This window comes from Kogia breviceps, chromosome 3 (assembly GCF_026419965.1).
Source record: "Kogia breviceps isolate mKogBre1 chromosome 3, mKogBre1 haplotype 1, whole genome shotgun sequence".
Lineage (NCBI taxonomy): Eukaryota > Metazoa > Chordata > Mammalia > Artiodactyla > Physeteridae > Kogia > Kogia breviceps.
This window is the reverse complement of record NC_081312.1, coordinates 45621964-45649347: the sequence shown is the minus strand read 5'-3', so window position 1 is coordinate 45649347 and position 27384 is coordinate 45621964. Positions and strand designations below refer to the sequence as shown.

The following is a 27384-nucleotide window of genomic DNA, read 5'->3' as shown; positions in this document are numbered from 1 at the left end:
GAAAATAACTAATGAACTGAAACAAGTCAAGTATGTTTAATCTTTGAGTTCGTAATGATGCTAAAACTTAAAAAAAATACTTTAGTTGCTGTTGGGCTAACTCATTATTTTGACAATTTTGATAAATAAAGAAAAATAAGCATTTATCCTACTTTCCTTATATGAATTGGATCTCGGGGTGAACAAATAAGAGAAGTTTCTTTCTATAGATATATTCTAATAAAGATTGATAGACTTTATTATATATTTTTTGGCTGTGTTGGGTCTTTGTTGCTGCGCGCAGGCTTTCTCTAGTAGCTACTCTTCATTGTGCGCGGGCTCATTGCAGTGGCTTCTCTTGTTGTGGAGCACAGGCTCTAGGCTTGCAGGCTTCGGTAGTTGTGGCACGTGAGCTCAGTAGTTTTGGCTCTTGGGCTCTAGAGTGCAGGCTCAGTAGTTGTGACACACAGGCTTAGGTGCTCCGCGGCATGTGGAATCTTCCTGGACCAGGGCTCGAACCTGTGTCCCTTGCATTGATAGGCGGATTCTTAACCACTGCGCCACCAGGGAAGTCTCAGTGATAGGCTTAGAATATCACCATTTTGCATCTCCTAATGAATAATGTCTAGGCAGAGTTCACCAATAGTTGGTAATATCCCAAAAAGATATCCAGATATTAGATACATCGTTTTGGGAGTATGCCATGCTGTCTGTGCCTTAGTCTTGCCCTCAGGTTATAATCCTGAATCTGATCTAGCCTTTAAATTTAACTACCAATTTATAGGAAATAGAAGAAAAAACAAAACACCAAAAAAACTTGTTAACACTATGGGGATGCCATCAACAAAATTCATACTGAGAATCTTTACAGGACAACTGCCTGGTTTTTCCAACCCAAAATTCTAAGAATTGCAAGAAAGTGAATAATAAAAGATACAGGGATGATGAATGAAAGGAGATGAGATAAATACAGTAATCCTCTACATACGAAAGAGTTCTGTTCTGAGAGTGTGTTCACAAGTCTAATTTGTTCATAAGTCCAAGTTAGCCTAGGTACCCAACTAACACAGTCAGCTATATAATACTGTACTGTAATAGGTTTATAATACTTTTCTCACAAAAGATAAAACATTTTTAATCTTATGGTACAGTATGTTGAAAAGTACAGCGGTACAATACAACAGCTGGCATACAGGGACTGGCATCGAGGGAAGAGGCAAGAAGAGTTACTGACTGGAGGAGGAGAGGAGGGGGGAGATGGTAGAGCTGAAGGATCATCAGCAATAGGAGGTGGAGGGCAAGCTGCCATTTCACTCACGCCTGACGTTCATGGAACGCACGGTGGCATGTTTGAAAGCTTGCAACTCTGAGGTTCGTATGTAGGGGACACTACATCAATCAATAGAGAATAACTGAAAAAATATTTACACAGCAGTTGGGGAGATGTGAATACTGGCTTGATATTTGATATTAAGGGATTATTGTTAATTTTAAATTTGCTGTGAGCCTGGATTTTTGTCCTCTTTCCTCTCCAGGCTCAGAGCTCCTATAGAGCTATATAGCTATAGGTAATAGGTTTTCAGCCTGATTCTTTTTTTTTTATTAACTTAAAAAAATTATTTTTGGCTGCCTTGGGTCTTCGTTGCTGCGTGCAGGCTTTCTCTAGTTGCAGCGAGCAGAGGCTTCTCTTCGTTGCAGTGCGTGGGCTTCTCATTGCAATGGGTTCTCTTGTAGAGAATGGGCTCTGGGGTGCTTGGGATTCAGTAGTTGTGGCTCGCGGGCTCTAGAGCGCAGGCTCAGTAGCTGTGGGGCACAGGCTCAGTTGCCCCGCTGTGGCAGGTGGGATCTTCCCGGACCAGGGATTGAACCCGTGTCCCTTGCATTGGCAGGCATATTCTTAACCACTGTGCCACCAGGGATGTACCCAGCCTGATTCTTTTTCATACATCTTCTTTCTCCCCCCACCCCCCCATCCAAGCTGTGCAAATTCTATTTCCATACCCACCTCTTGGTGTCAAGCAGCAAACCTGGTTCTGTTCTGTTGCTGTTACCTGTGGGAGCTGAACTTCTCTGACCATTTGCCTGCTATAGAGTCAGTATCCAGCCGTCTTTCCCATTCTTTATTCCCTGTGCTCCATTTTAGGTACTGTATGGTTTATTCTTTTGAATTTTTATTGTTTCTAACTCAGGGATATATTTATTTTCGTTTTGGGTTCAGCCATATCTTTTTGATAATCTTATTTTTCATCCCTTGTTCTTTTTTAAATTGAAGTATAGTTGATTTATAATGTGTTAGTTTCTGGTGTACAGCAAAGTGATTCAGTTATATACTTTTTTATATTCTTTTTCAGTGTGGTTTATCATAGGATATTGAATATAGTTTCCCTGTGCTATACAGTAGGACCTTGTTTTTTTTTTCTTTTTTATTCATGTATAGTTGATGTACAATAAGATATAATTTACAGGTATACAATATAGTGATATACAGTTTGTTTTTGTTTCCCTCAATCCCTAACTATCCTTCCCTGATACCCTTCCCCGCCCCCCGCCTCGTAACCATAAGTTTGTTCTCTGAGTCTGTTTCTGTTTTGTAAATAAGTTCATGTGTATCATTTTTTTTAGATTCCACATATAAGTGATATCATATGATTTCTTTTTCTCTGTATGACTTACTTCACTCAGTATGACAATCTCTAGGTCCATCCATGTTGCTGCAAATGGCATTATTTTAGTCTTTTTAATGGCTGAGTAATATTCCATTGTAGATATGTACCACAACTTCTTTTCTTTCCTCTGTCGGTGGTCATCCATGATTTTAAGTGTTTGGAATAGAAGCATCCTTATTGGAAGTCTTCATCTCTTCATTTCCACCTATTATAATCTTGTTTTTGAAGCACAACTTAGTGTATCCTGAGTACTCTAGTTTAGTGATCTATTCTCTTCCTTTGCTCAAATCTGCTCTCTTTTAACCTTTTCTTTAAAATTATTTTTTATTTTTATTTATTTTTTTATTTTGGCTATGCTGTGTGCCTTGTGGGATCTCAGTTACCCCACCAGGGATTGAACCCGTGCCATTGTAGTGAAAGTGCTGAATCCTAACCACTAGACCACCAGGGAACTCCCTGCCCTCTTTGAATCTTGTTGGGTGTTTTTCAACTTTATAGAACAAATTTGATTTTAATATCACACCAATTTGTTATGACTACAGTCAGTAAAAATCCTAAAGCCTTGAAGTATGATTCTTGTTGCTGCTAGTTCATCTCACTCATCCTATCCTGTTTCTTTAGTCTGTTTTGGAGTACAGGTATTCCTTGCTAGTCCAACTCAGGTTGGGTAATTTTTTTCTTTTTTGAGGTAGCACTGGTATCCCTTGCTGTCTGAACTCTTGTTGCTTTTTGTTCCAAACTTGGGAATCAAATATATGTATCCTTTGTTTAATGACTTGAATTCATTCTTGAAAATTATGCTGCTAAGTGAAAAGCCATTATGTGAAAACATATTTCCTTTAATTTTTTCCTACATATAAACTTTATTTTTTAAATTGAAGTATAGCTGATTTACAATGTTTTAGGTTTATAGCAAAGTGATTCAGTTTTATATATATGTATTATATATTTTTGTATATATAAATTTTAAGATTCTTTTCCATTATAGGTTATTACAAGATATTGAATATAGTTCTCTGTGTTATACACTAGGTCCTTATTATATGTTTTTATTAGCAGTGTGTATCTGTTAAAGCATATTTTCGTTCATTTTTAATGGGAAATTATGCTGTGTTGTATCTCAACCAATCTTTCTTTACACAAAGGAAAACATTAATCTAGGGCTTCCCTGGTGGCGCAGTGGTTGAGAGTCCACCTGCCGATGCAGGGGACACGGGTTTGTGCCCCGGGCTGGGAAGATCCCACATGCTACGGAGCAGCTGGTCCCGTGAGCCATGGCAGCTGAGGCTGCGCGTCTGGAGCCTGTGCTCCGCAACGGGAGAGGCCACAGCAGTGAGAGGCCCGTGTACTGCCAAAAAAAAAAAAAAAAAAAAAAAAAAAAAATTAATCTAGCAATGAAGATGAGTTTATACAAGTGTAAGCAACACTTTGAAAGTAAATAAATACACTTGATCTTAAAATGTAATGTGATAGGGACTTCCCTGGTGGCACAGTGGTTAAGAATCTGCCTGCCAATGCAGGGGACTTGGGTTTGAGCCTTGGTCCGGGAAGATCCCACATGCCGTGGAGCAACTAAGCCCATGTGCCACAACTACTGAGACTGTGCTCTAGAGCCCATGAGCCACAACTACTGAGCCCGCGTGCTGCAGCTACTGAAGCCCGTGTGCCTAGAGCCCATGCTCCACAATAAGAGAAGCCACCGCAATGAGAAGCCTGTGCACCGCAAGGAAGAGTAGCCCCCACTCACCGCAACTAGAGAAAGTGCGCGTGTAGCAACGAAGACCCAATGCAGCCAAAAATAAATAAATAAACAAATAAATAAATTTGTTTTAAAAAAATGTAATGTGATAAAGTGAAGGTGTATTGTATTATACTTGCCAAAGGAGAAAGAGAAAAGTTGGTTGTGGTGGTGGTTGATAAGGTGTAATTCGTTGGAAAGTCTATTCTTATTATACCGTTTTTTTTCACCAATTTCAACCTTTCTGGAGCTCAGGGTTATCATTCAGTCTGCACTTAAAAGTCAAATTGTGGTACAGATAAGCACCTTTAGTGGAATAAAGGCCAAACAAGTCCTTTAAGCAATGTGGAAATAGAATACAGACAGAAAATACTGAAGAGTTGATGATAGCTTTGCATCCCTCTTGCTTGGCAATATGTGCACAAAGCACATGTTCTCAGTTCATCCAAATGTGTGCAGTACATCAATCCATATGATGTGTTCCAACTGGATACCATTGTATTGAATAAATTGTTTAGTGTACCTTTAGCTGAAATTATAATGTTAAAATTTTTATTCTTCATAGAATATTTATGTGTATTTTAGGCAAGTAATCACTAATGTTTAAAATAGTCGTTTGAAAAGTAGTACTTTTCAAGAGTCATTTGATGAAAACCAGTTAACTGAATGATTATATGAGGTGGGTCTGTAGATTGTAATAACATGGTATCCCTCCTTATCTGAGATAGCTGTTGGAATTCCTGCTGTTCCAGCTAGGGAACTGAAAGAGTTTGGTAGCAAAGGATAAATTAAAATCTTATTTTAAGAAACATTTTTAGTTGGTTTGTCCTTTGTTCTCCTATTCTGAGTTCAGCACATCTTTGTAAACTGGCAAGCTTGTCGTATTATCAGGATAATGGATGGATTAAAATGTGACTAAGGTCAGGCAAAGAAGAGTCTGATACATAATAATACTGTTTCTAAACTATTAATTGGCAACTTTGGGATATGATTATTTAACCTATTAAATATTCTCTGATTTCTCCTGCTCTTTGGCCATGTTTTAGTACTTATCTATCTTGTTTCCAAGTATAGCTTGTATACATTATTAAGTGTTTTGCCAAAATCAGTCATTCTAATTTTTCCTAATTTAGTAAACCTTTTATTAAAAAAAAAGACATTGAAATGACTTGTTGATAGTGAATGACTTTCGATGCTCCTAAATTTTTTAGTTAGTGACATTGTCTGGATTTACACACAGTGAATTCACCAATTTTAATTTGATTGCTTTCTGCTATTTTTAGTATGTAATAGGTTTTACTTTTACTTTTTAAAAAAATCTCTTCAGGCATCTTCTAATAGTGGGGAAAGCAGAAGTCTTTTGGGGATCTTGAAATGTAGGATCCTGGCAGCTGTGTACTGTCTGTTGAAGGCAGTTCTGTATCTATCTTTGCATGGCTCTTGAGGTTGTGTAAATATGGTTTCTAAGCACAGTGTTCAGAGCAAGATGGCTGTAGGATAAGGACCTCTACTTGTGACTGTATTTCATTTTTTTCTAGCTTTATTGAGGTATAAGTGACATAACATTGTGTAAGTTTATTAAGAGCTTTGAAGTTTATAATACATTATTGTTGACTGTAATCACTGTTGCACATTAGATCTCCAGGACTTTTTAGTGTACTAGTTGCAAGTTTGTACCCTCAAAAAACAACTCCCCAAAGCCCCAGGTAACCACCACTCTTCTGTGTTACTATGAATTCAAGATTCCACATGTGATATCATACAGTATTTGTCTTTGTCTTATTTAGCATAATGCTCTCAAAGTCTGTCCATGATATTGTAAATGGCAGGGTTTTCTTCTTTCTCATGGCCAAATAATATTCCATCGTATATATGTATCACACTTTTTAAATCTATTCATCTGTCAGTGAACTCTAAGGTTGTTTCCGTGTCTTGGCTATTGTAAATAATGCTGCAGTGAACATGGGTATCATGTTGGAGATATCTCTTTGAGATACTGATTTCATTTCCACTGCATATTTACCCAGTGGAATTGAGTTTTCTGGATTATATGGTAGTTCTATTTTTAATTTTTTGAGGAACCTCCATACTGTTTTCCACAGTGCCTGCACCAATTTACATTCCCACCAATGGTACACAGAGGTTTTCTTTTCTCCATATCCTTACCAGCACTTGTTAACTCTTGTCTTTTTGATGATAGCCATTATAACAGGTGTAAGTGATATCTTACTGAAGTTTTGACCTTTGCATTTTCCCCATGATCAGTGATATTGAGCACCTTTTCATGTACTTGTTGGCCATTTGTATACCTTCTTTGGAAAAATGTCTATTTGGGTCCTTTGCCTGTTTTAAAAAATATATATTTTTTGGCTTTTGAGTTGTATGAATTTTTTATATATTTTAGGTATTAATCCTTTATCTGGCATATGGTTTGCAAATATTTTCTTCCATTCTGTAGGTTGCCTTTTCATTTTGTTGAGCATTTCGTTGCTGTGTAGAAGCTTTTTCGTTTGATGTAGTCCCACTTGTCTATTTTTGTTTTTGTTGCATATGCTTTTGGTGTCATACACCGAAAAATCACTTCCAAGACCAATGTCAAGGAGCTTTTCCCCAGCGTTTTCTTCTAGGAGGTTTATAGTTTCAGGTCTTAAATTTACGTCTTTAATCCATTGTGAGTTAATTTTTGAGTGTTGTAAGATAGGGGTCCAGTTTCATTCTTTTTCTTTTTAACATCTTTATTGGAGTATAATTGCTTTACAATGGTGTGTTAGTTTCTGCTTTACAACAAAGTGAATCAGTTATACATATACATATGTTCCCGTATCTCTTCCCTCTTGTGTCTCCCTCCTTCCCACCCTCCCTATCCCACCCCTCTAGGTGGTCACAAACCACCTGGCTGATCTCCCTGTGCCATGCAGCTACTTCCCACGAGCTATCCACCCTTCGTTTGGTAGTGTATATATGTCCATGCCACTCTCTCACTTCGTCACAGCTTACCCTTTCCCCTCCCCAATTCTCAAGTCCATGCTCTAGGAGGTCTGTGTTTTATTCCCATCCCAGCCCTAGGCTCTTCATGACATTGTTTTTTTTCTTAGATTCCATATATATGTGTTAGCGTATGTTATTTGTTTTTCTCCTTCTGACTTACTTCACTTTGTATGACAGACTCCAGGTCCATCTACCTCACTACAAATAACTCAATTTCGTTATTTTTTATGGCTGAGTAATATTCCATTATATATATGTGCCACATCTTCTTTATCCATTCATCTGTTGATGGACACTTAGGTTGCTTCCATGTCCTGGCTGTTGTAAATAGAGCTGCAGTGAACATTTTGGTGCATGACTCTTTTTGAATTATGGTTTTCTCAGGGTATATGCCCAGTAGTGTGATTGCTGGGCGTATGGTAGTTCTATTATTACATTTTTAAGGACCCTCCATAGTGTTCTCTATAGTGGCTGTATCAATTTGCATTCCCACTAACAGTGCAAGAGTGTTCCCTTTTCTCCACACCCTCTCCAGCATTTATTGTTTCCAGATTTTTTGATGATGGCCATTCTGACCTGTGTGAGGTGATATTTGCATTTCTCTAATGATTAATGATGTTGAGCATTCTTTCATGTGTTTGTTGGCAATCTGCATATCTTCTTTGGAGAAATGTTTGTTTAGGTCTTCTGCCCATTTTTGGATTGGGTTGTTTGTTTTTTTGTTATTGAGCTGCATGAGCTGCTTGTAAATTTTGGATATTAATCCTTTGTCAGTTGCTTCATTTGCAACTATTTTCTCCCATTCTGAGAGTTGTCTTTCTGTCTTTGTTTATGGTACCCTTTGCTATGCAAAAGCTTTTAAGTTTCATTAGGTCCCATTTGTTTATTTTTGTTTTTATTTCCATTTCTCTAGGAGGTGGGTCAAAAAGGATCTTGCGGGCTTCCCTGGTGGTGCAGTGGTTGAGAATCCGCCTGCCGATGCAGGGGACACAGGTTCATGCCCTGGTCCAGGAAGATCCCACATGCAGCAGAGCGGCTGGGCCCATGAGCCACGGCCACTGAGCCGGTGCGTCCAGAGCCTGTGCTCTGCAATGGGAGAGGCCACAACAGTGAGAGGCCCACGTACCACCAAAAGAAAAAAAAAAAAAAAAAAGGATCTTGCTGTGATTTATGTCATAGAGTGTTCTGCCTATGATTTCCTCTAAGAGTTTGATAGTGTCTGGCCTTACATTTAGGTTTTTAACCCATTTTATTTTTGTGTATGGTGTTAGGGAGTGTTCTAATTTCATACTTTTACTTGTAGCTATCCAGTTTTCTCAGCACCACTTATTGAAGAGGCTGTCTTTTCTCCACTGTATATCCTTCCCTCCTTTATCAAAGATAAGGTGACCATATGTGTGTGGGTTTATCTCTGGGCTTTCTATCCTGTTCCATTGATCTATATTTCTGTTTTTGTGCCAGTACCATAGTGTCTTGATTACTGTAGCTTTGTAGTATAGTCTGAAGTCAGGGAGCCTGATTCCTCCAGCTCCATTTTTCGTTCTCAAGATTGCTTTGGTTGTTCGGGGTCTTTTGTGTTTCCATACAAATTGTGAAATTTTTTGTTCTAGTTCTGTAAAAAATGCCAGTGGTAATTTCATAGGGATTGCATTGAATCTGTAGATTGCTTTAGGTAATAGAGTCATTTTCACAATATTGATTCTTCCAATTCAAGAACATAGTATATCTCTCCATCTATTTGTATCATCTCTAATTTCTTTCATCAGTGTCTTATGATTTTCTGCATACAGGTCTTTTATCTCCTTAGGTAGGTTTATTCCTAGATATTTTATTCTTTTTGTTGCAGTGGTAAATGGAAGTGTTTCCTTAATTTCACTCTCAGATTTTTCATCATTAGTGTATAAGAATGCCAGAGATCTCTGTGCATTAATTTTGTATCCTGCTACTTTACCGAATTCATTGATTATCTCTAGTAGTTTTCTGGTAGCATCTTTAGGATTCTCTGCAGTATCATGTCATCTGCAAACAGTGACAGCTTTACTTCTTTTTTTCTAATTTGTATTCTTTTTATTTCTTTTTCTTTTCTGATTGCTGTGGCTAGAACTTCCAAAATTATGTTGAAAAAGAGTGGTGAGAGTGGGCAACCTTGTCTTGTTCCTGATCTTAGTGGAAATGGTTTCAGTTTTTCACTATTGAGAACGATGCTGGCTGTGGGTTTGTCATATATGGCCTTTATTATGTTGAGGAAAGTTCCTTCTATGCCTATTTTCTGCTTTGATCATAAATGGGTGTTGAATTTTGTCAGAAGCTTTCTCTGCATCTATTATGATCATATGGTTTTTCTCCTTCAGTTTGTTGATATAATGTATCACATTGATTGATTTGCATATATTGAAGAATCCTTGTATTCCTGGAATAAACCCCATTTGATCATGGTGTATGATCCTTTTAATGGGCTGTGGGATTCTGTTTGCTAGTATTTTGTTGAGGATTTTTGCATCTATGTTCATCAGTGATATTGGCCTGTAGTTTTCTTTCTTTGTGACGTCTTTGTCTGGTTTTGTTATCAGGGTGATGGTGGTCTCATAGAATGAGTTTGGGAGTGTTCCTCCCTCTGCTATCTTTTGGAAGAGTTTGAGAAGGATAGGTGTTAGCTCTTCTCTAAATGTTTGATAGAATTCGCCTGTGAAGCCATCTGGTCCTGGGCTTTTGTTTGTTGGAAGATTTTAAATCACAGTTTCAATTTCAGTGCTTGTGATTGGTCTGTTCATGTATTCTATATCTTCCTGGTTCAGTCTCGGCAGGCTGTGCATTTCCAAGAATTTGTCCATTTTTTCCAGGTTGTCCATTTTATTGGCATAGAGTTGCTTGTAGTAATCTCTCATAATCTTTTGTATTTCTGCAGTGTCTGTTGTAACTTCTCCTTTTTCATTTCTAATTCTATTGATTTGAGTCTTCTCCCTTTTATTCTTGATGAGTCTGGCTAATGGTTTATCAAGTTTATCTTCTCAAAGAACCAGCTTTTAGTCTTACTGATCTTTGCTGTCATTTCCTTCATTTCTTTTTCATTTATTTCTGATCTGATCTTTATGATTTCTTTCCTTCTGGTAAAGTTGGGGTTTTTTTGTTCTTCTTTCTCTAATTGCTTTAGGTGCAAAGTTGGGTTGTTTATTCGAGATGTTTCCTCCTTCTTAAGGTATGATTTTATTGCTATAAACTTCCCTCTTAGAACTGCTTTTGCTGTATCCCATAGGTTTTAGGTCGTCGTGTCTCCATTGTCATTTGTTTCTAGGTATTTTTTAATTTCCTCTTTGATTTCTTCAGTGATCACTTCGTTATTAAGTAGTGTATTGTTTAGCCTCCATGTGTTTGTATTTTTTACAAATCTGTTCCTGTAATTGATATGTAGTCTCAGCGTTGTGGTTGGAAAAGATACTTGATATGATTTCAATTTTCTTAAATTTACCAAGGCTAGATTTGTGACCCAATATATGATCTATCCTGTAGAATGTTCCATGAGCACTTGAGAAAAATGTGTGTTCTGTTGTTTTTAGATGGAATGTCCTATAAATATCGTTAAGTCCATCTTGTTTAATGTATCATTTAAAACTTGTGTTTTCTTATTTATTTCCATTTTGGATGATCTGTCCGTTGGTGTAAGTGGGTTGTCAAAGTCCCCTACTATGATTGTGTTTCTGTCGATTTCCCCTTTTATGGCTGTTAGTATTTGCTTTATGTATTGAGGTGCTCCTATGTTGGGTGCATAAATATTTACAATTGTTATATCATTTTCATGCATCGATCCTTTGATCATTATGTAGTGTCCTTCTTTGTCTCTTGTAATAGTCTTTATTTTAAAGTCTATTTTGTTTGATATGAGAATTGCTACTCCAGCTTTCTTTTGATTTCCATTTGCATGGAATATCTTTTTCCATCCCCTTACTTTCAGTGTGTATGTGTCCCTAGGTCTGAAGTGGGTCTCCTGTAGACAGCATGTATATGGGTTTTGTTTTTGTATCCATTCAGCCAGTCTGTGTCTTTTGGTGGGAGCATTTAATCCATTTACATGTAAGGTAATTATCGATTTGTATGTTCCTATTACCATTTACTTAAATGTTTTGGGTTTGTTCTTGTAGGTCTTTTCTTTCTCTTGTGTTTCTTGCCTAGAGAAGTTCCTTTAGCATTTGTTGTAAAGCTGGTTTGGTGGTGCTGAACTCTCTCAGCTTTTGCTTGTCTGTAAAGGTTTTAATTTCTCCATCAAATCTGAATGAGATCCTTGCTGGGTAGAGTAATCTTGGTTGTAGGTTTTTTTCCTTCATCACTTTAAGTATGTCCTGCCACTCCCTTCTGGCTTGCAGAGTTTCTGCTGAAAGATCAGCTGTTAACCTTATGGGGATTCCCTTGTGTGTTATTTGTTGTTTTTCCCTTGCTGCTTTTAGTATGTTCTCTTTGCATTTAATTTTTGATAGCTTGATTAATATGTGTCTTGGCGTGTTACTTCTTGGCTTTATCTTGAATGGGACTCTCTTTGCTTCCTGGACTTGATTAACTATTTCCTTTCCCATATTAGAGAAGTTTTCAACTATAATCTCTTCAAATATTTTCTCAGTCCCTTTCTTTTTCTCTTCTTCTGGGACCCCTGTAATTTGAATGTTGGTGCGTGTAATGTTGTCCCAGAGGTCTCTGAGACTGTCCTCAGTTCTTTTCATTCTTTTTTCTTTATTCTGCTCTGCAGTAGTTATTTCCACTTTTTTATCTTCCAGGTCACTTGTCCATTCTTCTGCCTCAGTTATTCTTCTATTGATCCCATCTAGAGTGTTTTTAATTTCATTTATTGTGTTGTTCATCGTTGCTTGCTTTTTCTTTATTTCTTCTAGGTCCTTGTTAAATGTTTCTAGCATTTTCTCTATTCTATTTCCAAGATTTTGGATCATCTTTACTATCATTCTGAATTTTTTTTCAGGTAGACTGCCTATTTCTAGTTCATTTGCTATGTCTGGTGGGTTTTTACCTTGCTCTTTCATCTGCTGTGTGTTTTTCTGTCTTCATTTTGCTTATCTTACTGTGTTTGGCATCTCCTTTTCGCAGGCTGCAGGTTCGTAGTTCCCGTTGTTTTTGGTGGCTGTCCCCAGTGGCTAAGGTTGGTTCAGTGGGTTGAGTAGGTTTCCTGGTTGAGGGGACTAGTGCCTGTGTTCTGGTGGATGAGGCTGGATCTTGTCTTTGTGGTGGGTAGGTCCACGTCTGGTGGTGTGTTTGGGGGTGTCTGTAGCCTTATTATGATTTTAGGCAGCCTCTCTGCTAATGGATGGGGCTGTAGACCTGTCTTGCTAGTTGTTGGGCATAGGGTATCCAGCACTGTTGTTTGCTGGTCATTGAGTGAAGCTGGGTCTTGGTGTTGAGATGGAGATCTCTGGGAGGTTTTTGCCATTTGATATTACGTGGAGTTGGGAGATCTCTTGTGTGCCAGTGTCCTGAAGTTGGTTCTCCCACCTCAGAGGCATAGCTCTGACGCCTGGCTGGAGCACCAAGAGCCTTTCATCCACACGTCTCAGAATAAAAGAGAGGAAAAAAAAGGAAGGGAGGGAGGGAAGGAGGGAGGTGATAAAATATGATAAAATAAGGTTATTAAAATAAAAAATAATTATTAAGAAGAAAAATATTAAAGAGTTAAAAAAAAAAAACAACAAAAACGAGACGGTCATAACCCTAGGACACATGGTGAAAGCAAAGCTATACAGACAAAACCTCACACAGAAGCATACACATACCTGCTCACAAAAGGAAAAAGGGGAAAAAAATACTACATCTTGCCTCCAAAGTCCACCTCCTCAATTTGGGATGATTCTGTGTCTATTCAGGTATTCCACAGTTGCAGGGTACATCAAGTTGATTGTTGAGCTTTAATCCGCTGCTTCTGACACTGCTGGGAGAGATTTCCCTTTCTCCTCTTTGTTCGCACAGCTACTGGGGTTCAGCTTTGGATTTGGCCTCGCCTCTTCGTGTTGGTCTCCTGAGGGCGTCTGCTCTTCTCTCAGACAGGATGGAGTTAAAGGAGCAGCTGATTCCGGGGCTCTGGCTCACTCAGGCCCGGGGGAAGGTGGGGTACGGATGCAGAGGCCAGCGTGATGTTGCACCAGCTTGAGGTGCGCCGTGCGTTCTCCCGGGCAAGTTGTCCCTGGATCACGGGACCCTGGCAGTGGTCGGCTGCACAGGCTCCCGGGAGGGGAGGTGTGGATAGTGACCTGTGCTTGCACACAGCCTTCTTGGTGGCTGCAGCAGTGGCTTTAGCGTCTCATGCCTGTCTCTGGGGTCTGTGGTGATAGCCGCGGCTCACGCCTGTCTCTGGAGCTCCTTTAAGCGGCACGCTTAATCCCCTCTCCTCGTGCACCAGGCAACAAAGAGGGAAGAAAATGTCTCTTGCCTCTTCGGCAGGTCCAGAGTTTTTCCCGGACTTCCTCCTGTCTAGCTGTGGTGCACTAACCCCTTCAGGCTGTGTTCACACAGCCAACCCCAGTTCTCTCCCTGCGATCCCACTGAAGTCCAAGCCTCAGCTGCCAGCCCCCGCCCATCCTGGCAGGTGAGCAGACAAGCCTCATGGGCTGGTGAGTGCCAGTTGGCACCGATCCTCTGTGCGGGAATCTCTCCACTTTGCCCACCACACCCCTGTTACGTCGCTCTCCTCTGTGGCTCTGAAGCTTCCCCCTCTGCCACCCGCAGTCTCCGCCCACGAAGGGGCTTCTAGTGTGTGGAAACCTTTCCTCCTTCACAGCTCCCTTCCACTGGTGCAGGTCCCGTCCCTATTCTTTTGTCTCTGTTTATTCTTTTTTCTTTTGCGCTACCCAGGTACCTGGAGAGTTTCTTGCCTTTTGGGAGGTCTGAGGTCTTCTGCCAGCGTTCACTAGGTGTTCTGTAGAAGCAGTTCCACGTGTAGATGTATTTCTGATGTATCTGTGGGGAGGAAGGTGATCTCTGCGTCTTACTCTTCTGCCATCTTCTCTCCTCCCCCAGTTTCATTCTTTTGTGTTTGAATATTCAGGTTTCCCATCACCATTTATTAAAGAGACAATCTTTTCCCCATTGTGTATTCTTGGCTCCCATGTCAAATATTAGTCCACTGTATATGTATGGATTTATTTCTGGGTTCTTGATTCTGTTCTGTTGGTTTGTCTGTTTCTGTGCCACTACCATACTGTTTTGATTGCTATATCTTTGTAGTATAATTTGAAATAAAATGTGATGATTCCAGCTTTTTTTCTCAAGTTTGCTTTGGCTTTTTGGGGTCTTTTGTGGTTCCATGTGAATTTTAGCATTGTTTTTCTTTTTCTGTAAAAAATGCTGTTGGAATTGTGTTAGGGATTGCACTGAATCTATAGCTGTATGACTTTGGGTAGTATGGACGTTTTAACAGCATTAAAATTCTCTTGGTACGTGAACACACAATATCTTTTCGCACAACATCTTTCCATTTATTTGTATCATTTTCAACTTCTTTCATTATTGTCTTACAGTTCTTTTTGTGGTCTTTCACCTCCTTGGTTGCATTTATTCATAAGTATTGTTTTTGGTGCTATATTTTAGGCTTCTAATAACTGATCACCTTTGAACCTCTTAAGTCATATTTCTGTTGTTAGAAAGGTAGTCTTGGCAATCACAAATTTTGAATGCTCACTGTATTTCAATTTTGTAACTAGGTAATTTATAGACTAACTTTAAGAATGTGGGAATTCATTTGGTGAAGTTCTAGAGATGCGATTTTTTCTTGGGTATTCTTAGATTAACTTCTCTCAGTTATTTGCTTAGTTTGCTTATTGGGAACAGTATCAAGAATGGAACGAACAGCCAAAAAAAAAAAAAATTTTTTTTTTAATTTTGTGGGGGCTGCTGTTGTAGGTTTAAATGTTAAAATACAAAGTGTGTACTTATTTCCAATTAATGGTAATTTTATCAGGACTATTTGATTTTTATTTTTCTGTTATATACTTTTGCAGATTCAAAAATGTTATAACGAAGTCCATATTATAAAAATCCCTGATTTTGTGATTCACAGTACTGGTGGACACAAATGGGATTGATGTATACTATAGTTATGAAGGTTTATTTTGAAAGACAATCCATAATCATAAGGACTACCTGTATAAAGCTATTTATGTTAATGAAGTAAACTTTTTTTTCTTCCGAGATTCATGCTGTTTGTCTTTTAGCCAGTTAAAATCTGACAGTAGGGCTTCCCTGGTGGCGCAGTGGTTGAGGGTCCGCCTGCCGATGCACGGCATTACAGGTTCGTGCCCCGGTCCGGGAAGTCCCACATGCCGTGCAGTGGCTGGGCCCGTGAGCCGTGGCTGCTAAGCCTGCGCGTCCGGAGCCTGTGCTCCGCAATGGGAGAGGCCACAACAGTGAGAGGCCCGTGTACTGCAAAAAAAAAAAAAAAAAAAAAAAAAAAAAACCTGACAGTGCTATATGTTGAGCAGTGACTCTGTTGGGCTTGCTGGTATTTGGGCAAGAACATACAGATCAGTAGGAGAGTCACTGATTTGGCATGTTAAATTTCAGTAGTATAAAGCAAACCTTGTATAACAAGTAAAAATCTTTAGTGATTTTTTTTTTTTAATTTTTTTTTATTTTTTAACATCTTTATTGGAGTATAATTGTTTTACAATAGTGTGTTAGTTTTCCCTCTACAACAAATTAAATCAGTTATACATACATACATGCTCCCACATCTCCTCCCTCTTGCATCACCCTCTCTCCCACCCTCCCTATCCCACCCCCCCAGGCGGTCACAAGCACAGAGGTGATCTCCCTGTGCTATGCAGCAGCTTCCCACCAGCTATCTAATTTACATTTGATAGTGTATTATATGTCCCTGCCACTCCCCCACTTCGTCACAGCCCACCCCTCCCCCTCCCCATATCCTCAAGTCCATGCTCGAGTAAGTCTGTGTTTTATTCCCGTCCTACCACTAATCTCTTCATGACATTTTTTTCCCTTAGAGTCCATATATATGTGTTAGCATACGGTATTTGTTTTTCTCCTTCTGACTTACTTCACTCTGTATGACAGACTCCAGGTCCATCCACCTCATTATAAATAACTCAGTTTCATTTCTTTTTATGGCTGAGTAATATTCCATTGTATATATGTGCCACATCTTCTTTATCCATTCATCTGTTGATGGACACTTAGGTTGCTTCCATGTCCTGGCTATTGTAAATAGAGCTGCAATGAACATTTTGGTACATGAGTCTTTCTGAATTATGGTTTTCTCAGGGTATATTCCCAGTAGTGGGATTGCTGGGTCGTATGGTAGTTCTATTTGTAGTTTTTTAAGGAACCTCCATACTGTTCTCCATAGCGGCTGTATCAATTTACATTCCCACCAGCAGTGCAAGAGGGTTCCCTTTTCTCCACACCCTCTCCAGCATTTATTGTTTCTAGAGTTTTTGATGATGGCCAATCTGACTGGTGTGAGATGATATCTCATTGTAGTTTTGATTTGCATTTCTCTAATGATTAATGAGGTTGAGCATTCTTTCATGTGTTTGTTAGCAATCTGTATATCTTCTTTGGAGAAATGTCTATTTAGTTCTTCTGCCCATTTTTGGATTGATTTTTTTTTAAACCATAATTTTCAAGGTACAGTATCACTAGAAGTTGTCTACATAAGATTGTGAGTATAAAAGCAAATGCTGCTTTATTTCGGTGAATGAGGATGGGAAAATTTCTTACTATTTTAAGATTCTTTAACTTCACCATGAGCTAATAATTTATTAACAGAGGTAATGTTTCAGAAAAAAATAGGAAAATGAAAATATATAAGTAGTTTCCTATCTAATTTGTATATACTTTCATTTTGAATATGTATAAGATTTTGCTGTTTATTTACAATTTTGTTTTTTGTGTAGACTTTGTGTCTTTTTACTTTCTTTTAAATAGCAGAGTTAGGAGTTTGTGGAATACTGTTAAAATAAAAATTGAAATTTAGACTGTAGAAGTGTAAAACTTGAAATGTAGACTTCAGAATAGATTGTATAGTCTTAGAAAAGGTAATCAGGATCTTACTGTTATTTAATTGGTGTACTTGATTGTAAAATACTGTGAAGTTTTTCCTAAGTTTACATGATTTTCTACTTGAAAGCTCTGAACACTGTAATTGAGGGACCAGAGAGAAAATTTTTTACTAGCACTTTTTCCCTTGGCTTCCTGAAAAGCTTATTAAGAAAAAGGTTAGATGTAATCCCTAATGAAAGAATTCAGTAATATTGTCAATCGTATTCTGGTAGGAAGAAGTATTGCTCATTTACAGAAACTACATGCTAGATTATTAAATTTTAGATTATTTATAATTTTTTGCTAAACTAAATTTGTTACACATAGCTGATAGACTTTTTTGCTTCTGAAAAGTGAATATTCCAAAGTTTTGCTAGAATTCTGTGTTAGTGGTCATTGTTTTTATGGAGATTTTATTCCATTATCCTTTGGCTTCTATTGCTGAGTAATATATGTCTAATTTTATTGTTACAGGTGATTTTTTCTATGTTGGTTTTAAGACCTGCCTTGTATCTTTTGAGTTATATAATTTTACTCCACATATATCTAGGTTTGTTTCTTTTTATATATGCTGTCCAGATTTTGTTGCCCTTTTGGAATTGATTTATATCTTTTCAGCAGTTTCTGAAAATTCTTTGCCATTTTGTCATCAAACATTATTTTTCTTGATTCTTTTCTCTCCTTGGATTCCCATTTGACTTATTGGACCTTCTCATCCTTTCCTTCATGTCTATTCGTTTTTCTTTCATGTTTTCCCTAATGTATTCCTTTGTGCTGCATTGCCAGTTTTTTTTTTTTTTTTTGCGGTACGTGGGCCTCTCACTGTTGTGGCCTCTCCTGTTGCGGAGCACAGGCTCCGGACACACAGGCTCAGCAGCCATGGCTCACAGGCCTAGCCGCTCCGCGGCATGTGGGATCTTCCCGGACTGGGGCATGTACCCGTGTCCCCTGCATTGGCAGGTAGACTCTCAACCACTGCGCCAACAGGGAAGTCCTGCATTGCCGGTTTTTATAAGCTCTTTCTGTTTGATAATTCTTCAGCTGTGTCAGTTCATTTAGTTTTTAATGTTTGCATGTCTGTGTATGTACATACGTTTGTGGATGCTTATACACACTTTACAGTTTCTTTAATTTTCACCTTCTGGTCTTTTATATGAGTGTTTTATTTTTTTCCATATGTGTGATTTAATTTATGCTTCTAATAGCTGAAAAAATTATTTGTTGTAGTCTTCCACATTATTCTATTTGGAATTCTTGGGAATATAATCCCTGTTTGTATCTTTGATTTTTTTCACTTTCTATTGTAAGTTCACCTTCAACTGGAGTGTATCTGAAAATACTGTACTGTTCAGGCCAGACTGGGTAGAAGGAATTTTTTTCCAGAGTCTTTCATGGCCTTGGAGCCATTTTTGTGTTAATATTTGTGGTAGAAACATTGGGGGTGTTCTGGACTGGCAGAGACGGTAGACGTGAATTTAAGAATCTGTGGTTATAAATTTTTTTTTTTTAAGGGTCAACAATCAGAATTTATTTGGAGATGTCACTTGCAAACAGTTTTACATTGATCTCTTTTATTTTCTGGTTGTATTTTATTTTATTTATTTGTTTATTTTAAATTTGATTTTTAAAAATTGAAGTATAGTTGACTTACAGTGATTCAGGTGTACAGCAAAGTGATCCAGTTATGCATATATATACACACATATAATTTTTCATATTATTTTCTGTTTTACTTTATTACAAAATATCAAATATAGTTTCCTATGCTATACCATAGCACCGTGTTGTTTATCCATTTTATATATAATAGTTTGCGCCTGCTAATCTCAAACTCCCAGTCCATCCCTCCCCTGTACCCTCCTCCCCCTGGCAGCCACAAGTCTGTTCTCTATGTCCGCGATTCTTTTTCTGTTTCGTAGGTAAGTTGTTTTGTGTCATGTTTTAGATTACACGTATTAATGATATATGGTATTTGTTTTTCTCTGTCTGACTTAATTCACTTAGTATGAGAATCTCTGGGCCCATCCATGTTGCTGCAAGTGGCATTATTTCATTCTTTTTTATGGCCGAGTAGTATTCCATTGTGTATATATACCTCATCTTCTTTATCTGTTCACCTGTTGATGGACATTTAGGTTGTTCCCATGTCTTGGCTATTGTAAATAGTGCTATTAACATTGAGGTTCATGTATCTTTTTGAATTATAGTTTTCTCTGAATATATGCCCAAGAGTGGGACTGCAGGCTCATGTGGCAACTCTATTTTTAGTTTTTCATTTCTGATTTTATTGATTTGGGCCCTCTCCCTTTTTTTCTTGATGAGTCTGGTTAAAAGTTTAATAATTTTGTTTTTCTTTTCAAAGAACCAGATTTTACTTTCCTTCAGTTTCTTTCCTTCTACTAACTTTAGCTTTGTTTGTTCTTCTTTCTCTAGTTGGTTTAGGCTTAATGTTAGGTTGTTTATTTGAGAATTTTCTTCTTTCCCAAGGTAAGCTTTATTGCTACATACTTCCTGCTTAGAACTGCCTTTGCTACATCTCATAGGTTTTGGAGTGTAGTGTTTTCATTTTCATTTGTCTCTAGGTATTTTAAAAATTTTCTCTTTGATTTCTTCAGTGATCCATTGGTTATTTAGTAGCATATTGTTGAGCCTCTGTGTGTTTGTGTTTTTTGCAGTTTTTTTCTTGTACTTGATTTCTAGTCTCATAGCATTGTGGTCAGAAAAGATGCTTGATATGGTTTCAGTTTTCTTAAATTTACCAAGGCTTGTTTTGTGGGCTACCATGTGGTCTGTCCTGGAGAATGTTCCATGTGTGCTTGAAAAGGATGTGTATTCTGCTTTCGGGTGGAATGCTCTATAAATATCAACTAAGTCCATTTGGTCTAATGTGTTATTTAAGGCTTGTGTTTCCTTATTGATTTTCTGTCTGGATGATCTGTCCATTGATATGAGTGGGGTGTAAAAAGTCCCCTACTCTTGCTGCGTTACCGTTTATTTCTCCTTTTATGTCTGTTAATATTTGCCTTATATATTGAGGTGCTCCTGTGTTGGGTGCATATATATTTACAAATGTTATATTTTCTTGGACTGATTCATTGATCATTTTGTAGTGTTCTTCTCTGTCTCTTGTAATAGTCTTTATTTTAAAGTCTGTTTTGTGTCTTGTAAGTATCGGTACTCTGGCTTTTTTTTTGATTTCCATTTGTGTGTAATATCTTTTTCCATCCCCTCAGTTTTAGTCTGATTGTGTCTCTGGATCTGAAGTGAGTCTCTTGTAGGCAACAGATATATATATGGGTCTTGATTTTGTATCCATGCAGCCAGTCTGTGTCTTTTGGTTGGAGCATTTAGTCTGTTTACATTTAAGGTAATTATTGACATGTATGTTTTTATTGCCATTTTGTTAATTGTTTTGGATTATGTTTTTGTAGGTCTTTTCCCCCCTCTTCTTTTGTTCTCTTGTGTTGTGATTTGATAACTATCTTATGTTGTGTTTGGATTCCTTTTCCTTTTTTGTGTTTATATCTATTGTAGATTTTTGGTTTGTAGCTTACCATGAGGTTTTTGTATAGCAGTGTATATGTGTATGTGTATGTATATATGTGTATGTATATATATATATATATTTATATATATATGATTGTTTTATGTTGCTGATCTCTTAATTTTAAATGCATTTAAAATACCCTGCATTTGTATTCTCTCCCTCCAGTGATTACTGTTTTTTTTTTTTTTTTTTTTTTTTTTGCGGTATGCGGGCCTCTCACTGTTGTGGCCTCTCCCGCTGCGGAGCACAGGCTCCAGACGCGCAGGCGCAGCGGCCATGGCTCACGGGCCCAGCCGCTCCGCGGCACGTGGGATCTTCCCGGACCGGGGCACGAACCGGTGTCCCCTGCATCGGCAGGCGGACTCTCAACTACGGCGCCACCAGGGAAGCCCCGTGATTACTGTTTTTGATAACATAGTCATCTAATTGTTTTATATATCCATTAACTGCTTATGTGGGTATAGATGATTTTACTACATCAGTCTTTTAATTAAACCTCCTTACTGGCATTGTGTATGGATGATTTCCTACCTGTATGTTTGCCTTTACCGGTGAGCTTTTTCGTTCTATAATTTTCTTGTTTCTTGTTGTGGCCTTTTCTTTTTTGCCCAGAGAAGTTTCTTTAACATTTTTTGTAAAGCGGGTTTGGTGGTGCTGACTTCTTTTAGCTTTTGCTTGTTTGGAAAGCTTTTGATTTCTCCGTCAAGTCTGAACGAGAGCCTTGCTGGGCAGACTATTCTTGGTTGTAGGTTTTTCCCTTTTGTCACTTTAAGTATGTCATGCCACGCTTTTCTGGACTGCAGAACTTCTACTGAAAAATCAGCTGATAGCCTTACGGGTGTTCCCTTGTATGTTATTTGTTGCTTTTCCCGTACAGCTTTAGTATTCTCTGTTTATCTTTGAGCTTTGTCATTTTGATTACAATCTGTCTTGTTGTGTTCATCTTTGGGTTAATACTGTATATGTATTTATTGGATATCTTTTTTCCCCTAGGAATCTTCTAAACGTGTCCTTTAACCTTTCTGTCTCAGGTTCATCTTTTTTTTTTTCCATGTTCAGTATTTTTATTTAATTTTTTAGCAGGTAATTTACATATCACCCCTACTCCTTCCTTTAAGTTAGTGTGACAATTTTCTATAATAAGCTACTTAAAGAGAAGCTTTGGTCAAGAATGGAATGAAAGAGCAAAACAAAAAAGAAAACCCAAATCACTGCTGCTTTTAAAAAACTAACACTTTCACCAATTATCCTCAAACAGAACACACAACAAGGTTTGCGCCATATGTGTCTTCAGTGTTTCCTGGCGGCTGGCTCTCCTCCCCATCAGGCGAATGGCAGAGCTGCCCAGTGCAGCCTGTCCGTCCTCATGCTGGATTTGGGAGGCTTGCTCAGCTTCACATTGTCAGAAGGCCCTGGATAGAAGATTCTAATGTCTTGAAATCCCAAATGGTCATGGCTCCGTCAATTCCAGTAGTGCAAAATTTGTGACAATCTTGCTTGTCCACCTCATGAATAGACACTTGAGTGATACTGCTCTGGTGCAGCATCCCCAGGGCCGTGTTGCGGTTCTCGGTTGTGACCCACTTGTCCATGTTGCGGAAGCACTCCATGGCCGACATGTTGTGCTGGATGCTCTGTTTCGGGATGTCTAGCTTGGAGATGAAGGTCAAGCAGCCGTGGTCATCGTAGTTGAAAGAGCAAGGGGCAGCAGTCATGGCCAGCAGCCGTGACGCTGTTCTCCAAGATGGAGTACACACTCAGGAGGGGCAGGAACTCTGTCTTCAGAGTTGAGACCTGCACACTTTCTGAGGCATTGGCAACGGACACAGTGCTTTTGTGGCTGACCCAGGTCAGGTGGCTCCTGCTGGCAGAGAAGCTGACCGCATGCACCCAGCCACCAGTGCCACAGCCACCAAACGCTGACATCAGCTGACCAAAAGGCATCTTGCTCTCCCAGAGTGTACTGGCTCGCTTCTCATCCACTTCTTTAATGTAGGCAGAAAACACTCTGCATTTGAAATCACAGGATCCTGCTGCCAGCAAGACATTGTTGGAATGCCAATCCAAGCTGAGGACTGTGGAGCAAAGGGGTTTTTTAATGTGCTTGCTTACCCACCAGTCATTTTCGGACTCGAAGTAACAAACAGAAATGAGTCATGCTCCGCTGCCCACAGCAAATTTGTTCTGTAGTGGGGACCACTTGACAGAAGTGGCTGCATCGTTAATTCTCAGGATCACCAGGGTTGGATTCCAGATACCGTCTTTCTGACTCCAGACGTAGGCATTGCGGTCAGCCCCGCAAGTGACCCTGAGGTCACTCTTGGGACCGCGGTCGATACCTGTGATGTGTCCATTGTGCTCCTTGAGTTCATGAATTTTCACCCACTGGCTCCCATCTTCTTACAGTTGTGGACTTTGTGGTTATTGGGGCTAAGGGCAATCTGGGTACGATACCTGTTTCAGGTGTGACAGGTGAATTGGCTTTAGTAAAAATTGATGCAGGGATATTATTCTTAGTGTTTTCAGAGGACAGAAAGCTGGAGGTCGGGGCCATCCGGATGGGCTCAGAGCATGGAATTCGTGGACTCTGGGCAGTTGATGTGAACAGGCTCTGGCCAGGTTCATCTTTTTCTCACATTTCAGGTGATGTTTGTAGTTAAGGCTACCAGACCTTTGTCTTTTTTGTTAGTCACTTATTTTTTCCCATAAAGTCTTACAATGTTTTCTAGTCAGATTTTCCAGTTTTTTCCTTTATGGCTCTGGGTTTTACATGAGACATAGAAAAAACCTTTTACAAAACAATTATTTTAGATTGAAAGAAATACATTTATTTTCTAGTTTTTTCATGGTTTAACTTTTTAAACCTTTAAAACTTTGATCCATATATAATTGAGGTAGGGGCTGAATTTCCCCCTGAAATGGCTGTCATTTGTGCTGATACTATTTATTAAATAATCTATAGATTTACTTACTGATTTGAAGTAGCTCTCTGATTATATACTATATACTAAATTTTTCACATGTATTTGGGGCTTTTTATGTTGCATTTATTTGACAGTTCTCGGGCGAGATGTAAAGATTCTTGTTTTATAGTGCAGCTTTTCCAATAGCTCCCTTAGAGTTTTTTTGGATAGTATTTGACGTTTTTGGCTTGTCATTTACATTTCATGTTTAGTTTGTGAAATGATCTTAAGTATTATGTGTTTTTTAGGAATAGGCAAGAATAAATATAACATTTTATTATTTTAGTACTTTCATTGTTGAGTGACCTACGGTGATGTACTTAAGAGTTATTTTATCAGTCTGTTACGTTTAACTTTAAACACCCTAGCAGAACTTTCCTAAAGGATGATAGGGTTTGAAGTAGGTTTTCTGTTTGTTAATAAATTTAACTGGTACCATACATTACTAGGACTGCCTTGTAGTGGGATTGGACATAGATGAGGAGGTTAGGGCACTTAGAGGGCCTCAACGAGAAGTTACAGGAGGAAAAGATTTTGGATCACAACTAGGAGGAATATTCTAATGTCTTTGTAAAAGGAGCTTATGGGAGGTGCTTATTCCTCATCAGCATAGGCTCACTGATCATTCAGCTGGGTCCAGTCTTTTAATTAGATGGCCCTTTTCAACTCAGAGACCTTGTGAAAAAGTAAAGGTAGGTCAAGACTAGATTTTAGGGGAAGGCAGTCTTGTATATATGGTATAGCTGTTTTACAATTACATCATTGGTGTGAACTTCATGTTTTAATGTTTAATTTTTGAACTGTGTTAATTTTTGAACAATTTTGATGATTTATCTTCATCTTTGGTAACTTTTACGTATTGATTTGAAATACTGATTATTTAAATGTATTATTAAATTTTTGGTATTAAAGCTTTTAACTTGTCTAATTAAATTATCATAAGTTAGCTTTCTTTACAGAATAAACTTTTAACCAGGTTATCTCTTGTGGATATGTTTTTATTTATTTATTAATTTAATTTAATTTTTTAAAAATTTACTTATTGATTTTGTTTATTTTTGGCTGCATTGGGTCTTTGTTGCTGTGTGTAGGCTTTTCTCTAGTTGTGGCTAGCGGGAGCTACTCTTCGTTGTGATGCGTGGACTTCTCATTGCGGCGGCTTCTTGTTGCGGAGCACGGACTCTAGGTGTGCGGGCTTCAGTAGTTGTGGCTCACAGGCTCTAGAGTGCAGGCTCAGTAGTTGTGGCGCACGGGCTTAGTTGCTCCATGACATGTGGAATCTTCCCGGACCAGGGCTTGAGCCCGTGTCCCCTGCATTGGTAGGCAGATTCTTAACCACTGCTCCACCAGGGAAGTCCTGTGGATATGTTTTTAAATGAGTAGTGTCTTTTCCTGGGAAAATGGACTAGATGGGGCTTGATGGGTAAGCAGAAGTCTGAAAGATATTGGTATAACTCTCAGCAGCTACCAGCTACACAGATACTTTTCATATTCTTGGAGAAGCTGTTCAAACTGATTTATCTAGTCTTGTATTAAAGGAAGAAAAGTTAAGTTTGGTTAAAAAAAAAGAAATAGAAGTTTCACGTGTTGTGACATGATAACTAATGGAGAAATGAAATTTCATTACTCATCTCTGGTATTAGTTAGATTTGTTTCAGACTGGGGTAGCAGTTCTCTAGAATGGGTATTGCCGAAATAACTTAAAGGGTATGTTAATAAGGTGTGAGTCATAGAAACAAGTACGCGTTGCAGTTTACAAGGAGAAATTGCACCTCAGCTTTAAGATTTCAGTGTAATCTGTAAAGTTAATTTTAGAAAAGCTGTTGTAAATGGAGTTCCCATGTTAGGCAACTCAGTGTTTGATTTGCTATATTATCTTATCTTTTGGTTGCTTTAAATGTTTTTCCTCTTGTTTTAAAAGATAATTTTATAATTGTATTTGTGGGCTCTGGGGACATAATACTTTTGGTGTAGAGAATGGAAATTTAGGTAAGTTTTTATATTTTGATGGCCATTTCAGTAAATGATTGATAATTTGTTCTTCTCATTGGTGTCTTTTTCTTATTTATTTGTAGAATCAAGTTTTTAAAAACTTATTGTAGACTTAATACACATGTAAACTTTTAAACATATACAGCTGTATAATATAAGGTGAATCTACTTATTTTTGTGTGTTTTCTTCCAAGTACTTTTTACATTTTAAGTTTAAAATTTTAATCTGTCTGGATATCTTTATTTGATCTGAATGATCAGATAAATTGATTTTTAAATTTTTAAAAATCAATTTGAATCTATTATAGGTTTTGAGTTCCATTATTTTCTGTTCTTTATCCTTATCACACTGCAGCATATTGCTACTTTCCTATTATCGTTACATAGTTATCCCCTATGAATAATGTGTGCATAGAGAATAAATGCTCTAGGATTTTAGGAGGAGGAGAAATATCTGCAGGCAATGTACTTGAGCTGGAAGAGTAGACCTCATTGAGGCTCAGGTTTGGTTTTTAATGCTCTGTTTTATTGATACTATGTACTTACTTCCTCAGGTGGATCATAAATTCATTTAAAGTCAGTCAATCTTTTTGTGCAACACTGCTAAGCACCCTGTATTCTCCAAAGGTTTAAATTTAAGTGGAGAACCAAAATGAACAAAATATAAGTAAAAAATAACAATGTAATAATTATAATGTGTTTTATAGGACCACCAGTGCCACCCTTTCCACCCTTACTCTGAACTAATAACTTTGTTTCCCATTTCATTAAGAAAATAGTAGCATTAGGTGGATAATTTTTACAAACTTCTACACTGTATCTATCTCCTTGCCTATGTTTCCGTCTAAGGTTGGTCTCTAGAATTTGTACACCAAATTCTTTTCCTCTTGCCATTTGAGAACATTGTCCCTCACCCCTCACTCTCTTGCATCATCAGTCTTTCTGCTTCTGCTGGATCATCTTTATCAGTATATTAACATGCTGTTATTTCTCCTGTCTTTAAAAACTTTAAAAACTAAAGCCCCAACCTCATATTCCCCTCCAGCTTCCATTGCATTTCTTTTATTACTTCACAGGAAATCTTCTCCAAAGAGTTGTTCACACCTGCTGGAGTTCTCACTTTTGACTTCATTTCAGTCAGGTTTTTATCACCACTCTACTGCTTTGGTCAGTCACCACTAATGTCTCTGTTGCTAAAATCCAATAGTCAATTTCTGTCAATAGTTTTTACTGTACTTTATTTACTAACACCATTTGACAAAGTTGATTAATCTCTCTTTCTTGATATACTTTATTCATTTAGCAACCAGGGTGACATTCTCCTAATTTTCTTTCTACTTCTCTTTTGCTGTTGCCTTTGCAAGTTCCTCTTCATCTTCCTGTTGTTGAATTGTCCATGGGCTCTGTCTTGAGACCTGGGCTCTGTTTATACCCATTCTCTTGGTGATTTTATCCACGCTTATG

At 38.1% G+C, this 27384-nt stretch overlaps 1 protein-coding gene and 1 pseudogene across 23 annotated transcripts in view; one reads left to right on the top strand and one right to left on the bottom strand.

Moving 5' to 3' along the window:
* Positions 1 to 27384, top strand: part of KTN1 (kinectin 1) — a 134764-nt gene that overhangs the window by 15638 nt on the left and 91742 nt on the right. The window lies entirely within an intron of this gene.
* Positions 22360 to 26814, bottom strand: LOC131752800 (actin-related protein 2/3 complex subunit 1A pseudogene; annotated as a pseudogene).